We start from the raw sequence: 11,483 nt of genomic DNA, 5'->3' as shown, positions 1-11,483 counted from the left end.
GAATGTCAGGGATCCATGTCCACTCTCAACCCCCTGGCTGGTTGCCGCTGGTGATTCCCAGTTCTGGCATGGGGGGAGAGGTGCAGAGGCAGATGGAGCCTGGTCATCCATTAACTGAGCCTGCTGATCCACAGAACTTGCTGATGCTTGGCTGGTAAAACGCCTCTCATTGTCAAACTTTTCTTTAAATGCTCCACTTCTATCTTTCAGCCTTTCCAATAATAAAGATTGTTCCTTTACCTTTTCTTCCAATTCCTGTAACTCAGGCTTCATGGCTGTGCGATTTTTACTCCAGGCCTGGAAATACTTGGTTTTGAAGGATTTGTGTTCAGCCTTCAAAACTTTAAGTTTTTCTTCCGCTCTCCCAATCGCCCTAAAACGATTGATAACCTTCTGGCTGAAGACATCCGCATTCTCACCAGGGCCTGGACCCACAGACAGGTCCTCCACCTCCTCCTCACTAGGCCCTGTGTCATCAGGGGGATCCCTCCCAGGGCCTCCCCCAGGATCAGGCATTGTTCCTGGGCCAAGCTAGCAAGCAAGGCCCAGGCTTGAAAAAAGGCTGGATCTCACAGAGAGCTCCTTGGGTGTGTCCTCCTCCTTCTTCCCACTGACCACCAATGTAAGGAACATTCTTCTCACTGACCACCAATGTGAGGGGAGCTCCTCCACTGACCACCAATAGAAAGGGGAGCTCCTCCACTGACCACCAATATAAAGGGGGAGCTCCTCCACTGACCACCAATATAAAGGGGGAGCTCCTCCACTGACCACCAATATAAAGGGGAGCTCCTCCACTGACCACCAATATAAAGGGGGGAGCTCTTCCATAGACCACCAATAGAAAGGGGAGCTCCTCCACTGACCACCAATATAAAGGGGGAGCTCCTCTACTGACCACCAATATAAAGGGGGAGCTCCTCCACTGACCACCAATATAAAGGGGAGCTCCTCCACTGACCACCAATATAAAGGTCGGAGCTCTTCCACACAGACCACCAATATAAAGGGGAGCTCCCCCACTGACCACCAATATAAAGGGGAGCTCCTCCACAGACCACCAATATAAAGGGGGAGCTCCTCTACTGACCCCCAATATAAAGGGGAGCTCCTCCACTGACCACCAATATAAAGGGGGGAGCTCTTCCACAGACCACCAATATAAAGGGGGAGCTCCTCCACTGACCACCACTATAAAGGGGAGCTCTTCCACAGACCACCAATATAAAGGGGAGCTCCTCCACTGACCACCAATATAAAGGGGAGCTCCTCCACTGACCACCAATATAAAGGGGAGCTCCTCCACTGACCACCAATAGAAAGGGGAGCTCCTCCACTGACCACCAATATAAAGGGGGAGCTCCTCCACTGACCACCAATATAAAGGGGGAGCTCCTCCACTGACCACCACTATAAAGGGGAGCTCTTCCACAGACCACCAATATAAAGGGGAGCTCCTCCACTGACCACCAATATAAAGGGGAGCTCCTCCACTGACCACCAATATAAAGGGGAGCTCCTCCACTGACCACCAATATAAAGGGGAGCTCCTCCACTGACCACCAATATAAAGGGGGAGCTCCTCCACTGACCACCAATAGAAAGGGGAGCTCCTCCACTGACCACCAATATAAAGGGGAGCTCCTCCACTGACCACCAATATAAAAGGGGAGCTCCTCCACTGACCACCAATGTGAGGGGAGCTCCTCCACTGACCACCAATATAAAGGGGAGCTCCTCCACTGACCACCAATATAAAGGGGAGCTCCTCCACTGACCACCAATATAAAGGGGGAGCTCCTCCACTGACCACCAATATAAAGGGGAGCTCCTCCACAGACCACCAATATAAAGGGGGAGCTCCTCCACTGACCACCAATAGAAAGGGGAGCTCCTCCACTGACCACCAATAGAAAGGGGAGCTCCTCCACTGACCACCAATAGAAAGGGGAGCTCCTCCACTGACCACCAATATAAAGGGGGGAGCTCCTCCACTGACCACCAATAAAAAGGGGGAGCTCCTCCACTGACCACCAATATAAAGGGGGAGCTCCTCCACTGACCACCAATATAAAGGGGAGCTCCTCCACTGACCACCAATATAAAGGGGAGCTCCTCCACTGACCACCAATATAAAGGGGAGCTCCTCCACAGACCACCAATATAAAGGGGGAGCTCCTCTACTGACCACCAATAGAAAGGGGAGCTCCTCCACTGACCACCAATATAAAGGGGGGAGCTCCTCCACTGACCACCAATATAAAGGGGAGCTCCTCCACTGACCACCAATATAAAGGGGAGCTCCTCCACAGACCACCAATATAAAGGGGGAGCTCCTCTACTGACCACCAATAGAAAGGGGAGCTCCTCCACTGACCACCAATATAAAGGGGGGAGCTCCTCCACTGACCACCAATATAAAGGGGGGAGCTCCTCCACTGACCACCAATAAAAAGGGGGAGCTCCTCCACTGACCACCAATATAAAGGGGAGCTCCTCCACTGACCACCAATATAAAGGGGAGCTCCTCCACTGACCACCAATATAAAGGGGGAGCTCCTCCACTGACCACCAATATAAAGGGGAGCTCCTCCACAGACCACCAATATAAAGGGGGAGCTCCTCCACTGACCACCAATAGAAAGGGGAGCTCCTCCACTGACCACCAATAGAAAGGGGAGCTCCTCCACTGACCACCAATAGAAAGGGGAGCTCCTCCACTGACCACCAATATAAAGGGGGGAGCTCCTCCACTGACCACCAATAAAAAGGGGGAGCTCCTCCACTGACCACCAATATAAAGGGGGAGCTCCTCCACTGACCACCAATATAAAGGGGAGCTCCTCCACTGACCACCAATATAAAGGGGAGCTCCTCCACTGACCACCAATATAAAGGGGAGCTCCTCCACAGACCACCAATATAAAGGGGGAGCTCCTCTACTGACCACCAATAGAAAGGGGAGCTCCTCCACTGACCACCAATATAAAGGGGGGAGCTCCTCCACTGACCACCAATATAAAGGGGAGCTCCTCCACTGACCACCAATATAAAGGGGAGCTCCTCCACAGACCACCAATATAAAGGGGGAGCTCCTCTACTGACCACCAATAGAAAGGGGAGCTCCTCCACTGACCACCAATATAAAGGGGGGAGCTCCTCCACTGACCACCAATATAAAGGGGGGAGCTCCTCCACTGACCACCAATAAAAAGGGGGAGCTCCTCCACTGACCACCAATATAAAGGGGAGCTCCTCCACTGACCACCAATATAAAGGGGAGCTCCTCCACTGACCACCAATATAAAGGGGGAGCTCCTCCACTGACCACCAATATAAAGGGGAGCTCCTCCACAGACCACCAATATAAAGGGGGAGCTCCTCCACTGACCACCAATAGAAAGGGGAGCTCCTCCACTGACCACCAATAGAAAGGGGAGCTCCTCCACTGACCACCAATAGAAAGGGGAGCTCCTCCACTGACCACCAATATAAAGGGGGGAGCTCCTCCACTGACCACCAATAAAAAGGGGGAGCTCCTCCACTGACCACCAATATAAAGGGGGAGCTCCTCCACTGACCACCAATATAAAGGGGAGCTCCTCCACTGACCACCAATATAAAGGGGAGCTCCTCCACTGACCACCAATATAAAGGGGAGCTCCTCCACAGACCACCAATATAAAGGGGGAGCTCCTCTACTGACCACCAATAGAAAGGGGAGCTCCTCCACTGACCACCAATATAAAGGGGAGCTCCTCCACTGACCACCAATATAAAGGGGAGCTCCTCCACACAGACCACCAATATAAAGGGGAGCTCCTCCACTGACCACCAATATAAAGGGGAGCTCCTCCACAGACCACCAATATAAAGGGGGAGCTCCTCTACTGACCACCAATAGAAAGGGGAGCTCCTCCACTGACCACCAATATAAAGGGGGGAGCTCCTCCACTGACCACCAATATAAAGGGGGGAGCTCCTCCACTGACCACCAATAAAAAGGGGGAGCTCCTCCACTGGCCACCAATATAAAGGGGAGCTCCTCCACTGACCCCCAATATAAAGGGGAGCTCCTCCACTGACCACAAATGTGAGGGGATATCACACATTTCACTGTCTTCTTCTCTTATTATTATGATTATATGGACTAGAGCATGGCACAGGATAGTTAGAAAGGATCCCCCATGGGGGTCACATTCACTACAAACACCAAATTCTTTATTATTACAAATTATGTTTATATCATGCACTGCCATATGTTCCTATGGTAAGGAGGGGTTCCCCGATTCCTGAAAATGATTTGCAGGGTTCCTTCACATTAAAGCCAGCTCTATTTTGCATTCACGGCTCTGCTTGTCATTCCTGGCTCTGACGTCACTTCCCGGGAACAGACGTCACTCTAATTCTCTATAACTGTATACAGAAGCCCACGTGATCGCTCCTCTCCACGCCCAGTTTCTCTTTCACTCCACAGAACAGCTGCCGCCGCTTCCCCCTCCCCCTCCCATACCAACCGGGTCACCTCTCTGCCGCTTTAAGACAAAGAGCCGAGCGAGGTGACAGAGAGCTGACTCATCATTTACGGGAAACGAGATAGACGCACGTGACGGTGACACAGCACAGGCTGGGAGCGGCGGGGCCTCCGTGTGAGGGCGGGGCCTGGGACAGAATGGGGAAAGGGGCGGGGCCGTGCAGGCAGCGCTCTCAGCTCCGGGCAGGAAGGATTTTACGGGAAAACACCGAATCTATTATCGTTCCATAAAGACCTCGTGCTGCGGGACCGTGCTCGGTTAACTCTTTACAGCAACCCCACTAGATATAAAACTGGAAGAGCTGTGCATAGAAGGAATTCTATCCTAAAGCTGCCCATACATTATACAATTTTCTTGTTTCATTTTCCTTCGATTTACCTTCAACTCTGTATTACAAAGGCCTGCCTGATTGCATACAAAATTGAAAATGATTAGGACTTCATATTATATGATTACGGTAAATCTAAAGGAAAGTTGTATAATGTATGGGCGGCCTTAGATTGTTCACCAAGTAAATACGTGCGATGGCTGGGAGGGTAAGCTTTAACCCCTTACCCACCACAAAAGTGTGTATATGTGACAACAAGCCAGCTGTCAGATGGAAGCAAATCGCTTCCACACGCCCTCCCCCCGTCATACCCACTGACATACCTCCCAGGCTCCGCCCACCCATCAGCAGACACAGGATGACCTCTGACAGGTAGAGGGGAGGGAGAGCAACAATCATCCATTCATTGATCTCCCCTTCCTTTTACTGTAAAACCTCACCTCCAGGTCCCCGTATCACTTTCCGCAGCCAGTAAGGCCAGTGTTACGTCAGAATCGGCGACCCGTCAGATTTGATAACGGAAGTGACGCTCCGTCACCTGAAAACTTACTGTGCATGCGTAGCAGGTTTGCTAATGTGACAGAACAGCTACAGTCATAAGGCGCCAGGGGACATCTTACTACACCCGGCTACGTCTTAGATTTCCCAGTCAGTTAACCACTTGTCGACTGCCTACCGCAGATATACTGCTTGGCTGCGCAGACCGACGTATAGGTTAGTGGGGGCGTGCACGCTAGGGATCGACCAATTATCGACAAAACCGATATATCGAGGGCTGATATGCACTTTCCCCCGATATATCGGAATCAGCCACCAATGTGACCGATTTTGTCGATATTTCGGGAAAGTGCTGTACCGGAGTGATGCCTGCAGCTAGAGGCCTCATCCCGGTACCAGCGTCCATAGCCGACAGTCGGCTGTCTTGTGATGACAACCGATGCGGCTGAGAAGCCGCTCGGCTGTCATTACAAGGAGCGGGAGGGGACGTCCCCCCCTCCCACCGCCTTCCGCAGCTCGCCCGGGTCTCTCGTCCCACCAGGAGACCCGGGCAAGCAGCCTGCACGGCCGCCAAAGTCCCGATCAAAGCCGCATTCACCTCTCATCGGGTCTCCATGTAAATACCCGGAAGTGATGTCATGACATCACTTTGGGGTACTGGGTGCCAGATTAAAAAAAATGACAGCATTCAAAACAGCCAAACTTGGCATTTTGAATGCTTTGAAGTGCAGAGGAGGGGTTTGGGGTCTTTTAGACCCCCAGATCCCTCCAGAAGTGTACCTGTCAAATAAAACATTATATTTTTTTTTAAATATATCAAAACATCGGCCGATACGCAATGACCAAAATATCAGTATCGGCAATGAAAAAAAACGATATTGGTTGATCCCTAGTGCACGCGTCACCGGAGGCACACACCCGCCCCCATTAGGTAGCGGGGAAGCCGATCCTCAGGACCGGTGGCCGTGATTGCCGCCGGTCACATGCGATCGCTCCCCGCTGAGAGAGACCGTTATTCTTTCTGGAATGAAAACAGGGAGCCTGGGATCCTTCTATTTAGGATCACAGGTCTCTGTGTTGATTCCAGAAGCCCCTCCCCCATACTGTTAGAAAACACTCCCCTAGGCTCACACCTAACCCTTTGATCACCCCTGGGTTACCCCCTCCCTGCCAGTGTCATTATTACAGTAACAGTGCATATTTTTAGCATATTACTGTAATAATGTCCCCGGTCCCCCTAAAAATGTCAGTTGGGGGTCCGATCTGTCCACCGCAATGTCGTAGTCCCGCTAAAAATCGCAGGTCGCTGCTATTACTAGTAAAATGAATAAATAAAAATGACATACCTTTTTCCCTTAGTTTTTAGTTCTTAGCTTTTGCGCAAACAAATCAAAATATGCTTATTGGTATTTTTTTAACCAAAAATATGTAGCAGAATACAAATTGGCCTAAAATGATGAAAAAAATTAGATTTTTACATTTTTTACTGGGAATCTTATATAGCAGAATGTGAAAAATATATTTTTTTTTTCAGAATTGTCACTTTTTTTGTATATAGCTCAAAAAAAAAAAAAAATCACACAGGTGATCAAATACCGCCAAAGAAAGCGCTATTTGTGGGGAAAAAAGGGACATCAATTTTATTAAAATGCAGTGTCGCACAATCGCGTCATTGTCCATTAAAATAACGCAGTGCCGAATCGAAAAAATGGCCTGGTCATTAAGGGGGCAAATCCTTCCGGTCCAGAAGTGGTTAATGAATAAAGCGAGCATATATAGATCAATATAGTATATTGAGATCTGTCAAGCTGTTTTCATGTTACATTTTAAAAACCTAAAGTTTTAGTGCCGTTTCACACTAGTGCGGCTGCGGCGATCGCATGTAATATCGGAGCGCACTGCTCCTTCATTACATGCGATCGGGTGTGCGGTGCGAATTCAGCCATACACTTTGTATGGCTAAATTCGCACTGCACCCGCAGTAAAGTCGCACATGACCCTTTTTTTGAGCCGCATCAGGATCGGATCGCACAGTGGTTCACACTTGTGCGATCCGATCCTGTGCGAACTGTAAGATCGCACTGCGATATGCGATCAAAATGGGGGTGTCGTTAACATTACATTGACACCCCCAGCATATCGCATATGGCAGTGTGAACTGCCAAGGGTGTGTTTGCGATGCGGGAACAGGCTGCGAATTCGCAGCCTTCCCGCATCGCATAAGTGTGAACCGAGCCTTAGCGATGACCGGTGCGGGGTGTACCAAGATGGCCTCCGCCACCTTCCTACTGCTGGCGTCCAGTTTTGTTCAAAATGTAGCATTCAAAACAGCATCATGGATGTCAATGTACTATAGTTATCTATATCCGCCCAGTTTATTGCTAAAATGACTGTGAAAGTCATGACGTAGCGGGGGTGTAGTAAGAGGTGCCACCTTCTGACTGCAGGTGTTCTGTCACATTAGCAATTTGGAGTTCTGTCACATTTCATTGGAGCACAGATGAGACATCAGGGGTCTTTTAAACCTCTAATGTCTCATTAGAGAGAATCTATCACTAAAAATGTATCACATAGGCAACTTTTTGTCACCTATGTGATGACAAAAAAGTTTGTAAGAAAGAAAAATGTGAAAAAATGAGTTACACACACACTTATAAATTACCCCCTATACACACGTACAAATATACATGCTCTTGTCAGCAGAGTCTGCGCACAAAAACATAAATTGTTACATACGGCTGCACATGCCAGAATGGGATCAATAATTCTAGGCTCATTACATATGGTTAAAGTGATTGTAAAGTCAGGTTTTATATCCTATTGCATTCTATGCATTAAGATAAAAAATGTCCTGTATGCAGCAGGCCCCCTAATACTTACCTAAGCCCCATCTCTATCCAGCGATGTTGCAGAAGTGTCGTAACTGCCCAAGACTCTCCCTTCTGAGACCACAGCATGGTGCCATTGGCTTCCGCTGCTGTCAATCAAATTCAGTGAGCCCATCAGGAAAGAGGGGGTGGGGCCTGGTCACGGCTCCATGTCGGAATTGACAGAGGGAGCTGTGACTCAGCTCGGGTGCCCCCATAGCAAGCTGCTTGCTGTGGGGGCACTCAACAGGAGGGAGGGGCCAGGAAAGCCGAAGGAGGACCCAAGAAGAGGGGGATCCAAGCTGTTCTGTGCAAAATCAACTGCACAGAGCAGGTAAGTATTACATGTTTGTTATTTTTAACCCCAAAAAAACAAGACTTTACAATCACTTTAAGGCTCGGTTTCCACTAGTGCGACTTGCGGTGCGACTTGACACATGTCAAGTCGCACAGCAAGTCAAAACCTATTGTTTTCAATGGGGCACGTTTCCACTGCCGCGGCTTCAGTTGCCGCGACCTCAAAAGTAAATCGTGTACTACTTTTGAGCGCGACTTCCCTCTATATATGAGGGACAAGTCTAACTGAAGCCGCGGTTTACTTTTGCTACGAAGTCGTGCTAGAAGTAGCACGACTTCGTAGCCGCACTAGTGGAAACTGAGGCTAAGACTCGATTGACACCAGCGCGACTTGACAGCCTGACTAGTCGCGGTCGTCCATTGACTGCTACAGGGCCCATTCTAATAGGAGTGACACAAGTCGCTCCGACTTAGAAAAAGGTTCCTGTACTACTTCGGGGCGACCTCGGAGTGACTTGCATAAGACATTCATTATATGAAGTCCATGCAAGTCGCGCCGAAGTCACGGTGCCCTGGACTTCACAAGTCGCCCCCAAAGTAGTACAGAGTCGTGTCGCCATAGTGTGAACCAACTCTAACTCTAAACTGATGATCTGTAGGGACCTTTAAAGCATTACCTAAGGGAAATATTGGGGACCGGAGTTTGTCAACATTACAGGAGGGCACACAATTTTAAGATTTGACATGTTGGGTCTCTATTTACTTGGCACAACCTCATCTTTTATATTTTACTGAAAAAAAATAGCGTTTTATTGCATTTGTGTGCCCTAAAATAGCTTCACTGTATTTTTACTGAAACTGCATTTCCTGAACGCTAATATCGTGTGACATAAAAAAATTGGAACTAACACTTCTTAATTCTCCAGGGTGTCAGCATTCAGAAAATTACAGTGTTTTGGGGGTTTTACGTGATCTTCAGACCTAAAATGATTTTTGAAACATTTAATCACACAACACAAAAACGAATGGGTTAACGCTCACAGGCCGCACATGTGCATCCATTGGTGGCAGGGCTTTCTGTGCTGAGAGCACAGTGACCGAGCTGTCACTGACAGCTGATCAGTAGGCGACATCTGATCATGTGACCACTGTGACAGTGTAGCAATGGGCCAATTCTTACCAGCCTCCATGTAAAGACCCTGTTAAAAGGATACCAGGGTTGGGCAGGAAAGGTTTAAATTAAACTTTGAAATTCAAAGCCTGAAGCTAATTGGTTGCCAGATTCTGTCTACTCCAGTTTTAGTAAATTCCCATCATTGTGTATGGAGCAGCAGGCATGGTGCCATCCTAACTCTAACAAATGAGATGAACGAACGTTACCACCAGAAGCTGGTCCCTTTTGGACAGTGTGACTTGTCTCCGTGCTGTTGTAGAATTGTTGGATTGTGTGATGATTGCGTACACAGGGTCCTGTTGTAACATGTGCTGTCATGCGTCGCTTGCCGTGAAGCATCGGTAACCTCCTAGAACCTGACTACGAACATGAATTTAGGAAGAGCTGTTGTGTAATCAGATTAGCTAGGAAGGGGAACGGAATTGGTTATGCAATCGTTTAGGGCCCCCGGTTGCTCACAGGAAATTTAATTGCAGATCCCTGTCTCTGAGAACATTTCTAGTCATCTAGGCAACCAATAGCCGGTGACCCTAATGATATATTTGGGTGAGGTACATTTATATCTGTCCGTGTGCTCAAGGAGCTTACAATCTAAGGTCCCTATTTCACATACACACTAGCGCCAATACACCTTCCAGCACATTTTTGGAGAGCAGGAGGAAACCCACACGAACACAAGAAGAACATGCAAACTCCATGCAGATAGTGTTCTGACTGGGATACGAAGCAGGAACGCCAATGCTGTAAGGTACAAGTGTTAACTGCTAAGCAGGGGAGGACTGGGCCAGGGGGCAGGGGGGCAGTTTATAAGTTAATGAAAAAAATTCAAAGAATGGATAAGTTTTATTTATGATTCAGAATAACTGAGAAAACATTGTTAGTAAAACAAAGCAAAGAAATACCCCCCAAAAAATCTTAAGTTCCTCCTTTCATCGAGGCCCCATCAGAGTTAACTCTTACATCACAGCCACATCATAGCACCCCTAAAATCAAAATCCCCCCCTTACATCAGGGCCCCATCAGCATCCTCCCTACATCAGGGCCCCATTAGAGTCCCCTCTTGTATCAGGGCCCCATCAGAGTTCCCTCCTACATCTGGGCCACATCATAGCACCCCTTAAATCAGAATCCCCCCTTACATTAGGGCTCCATCAGCATCCCCCCTCACATCAGGGCTTAGTCAGAGTCTCCCCTTACATCAGAGTTCCCATCAGCATCCCCCTTACATTAGGGCCCCATCCGCATCCCCCCGTACATCAGGGCCACATCAGAGCACCCCTTAAATCAGAGTCCCCCCTTACATTACAGTCCCTATCAGAGTCCCACTTGGTATCAGGACAATATTCCCCCGGACAATATCCCCCTGGAAAACATCCCCCTGGACAAAATCCCCCCGGATAATATCCCCCCGGGACAACATCTCCCGGGCAATATCCCCCGGGACAATATCCCCCTGGAAAACATCCCCCTGGACATAGGGTTAGAGGGGGGATATTGTCCGGGGGGATGTTGTCCAGGGGGGATATTGTCCGGGGGGATGTTGTCCAGGGGGGATATTGTCCGGGGGGATAATGTCCGGGGCATATTGTCCGGGGGGATAATGTCCGGGTATATTGTCCGGGGGGGATATTGTCCGGGGGGATATTGTCCTAGAATTGTCCCACTTACATCAGTGTCCCCATCAAAGACACCCTTACATCCGTATCCACCTTACATCAGAGTCCCCCCTTACAGGAAAGTCCCCGTCCCCATTACGGGAGCTGATAAAATCTTGCAGTGGGCAA

The sequence above is a fragment of the Pelophylax lessonae genome (genome assembly GCF_965119305.1).
Source record: "Pelophylax lessonae genome assembly, chromosome: 10".
NCBI lineage: Eukaryota > Metazoa > Chordata > Amphibia > Anura > Ranidae > Pelophylax > Pelophylax lessonae.
This window is presented reverse-complemented; position numbering follows the sequence as displayed.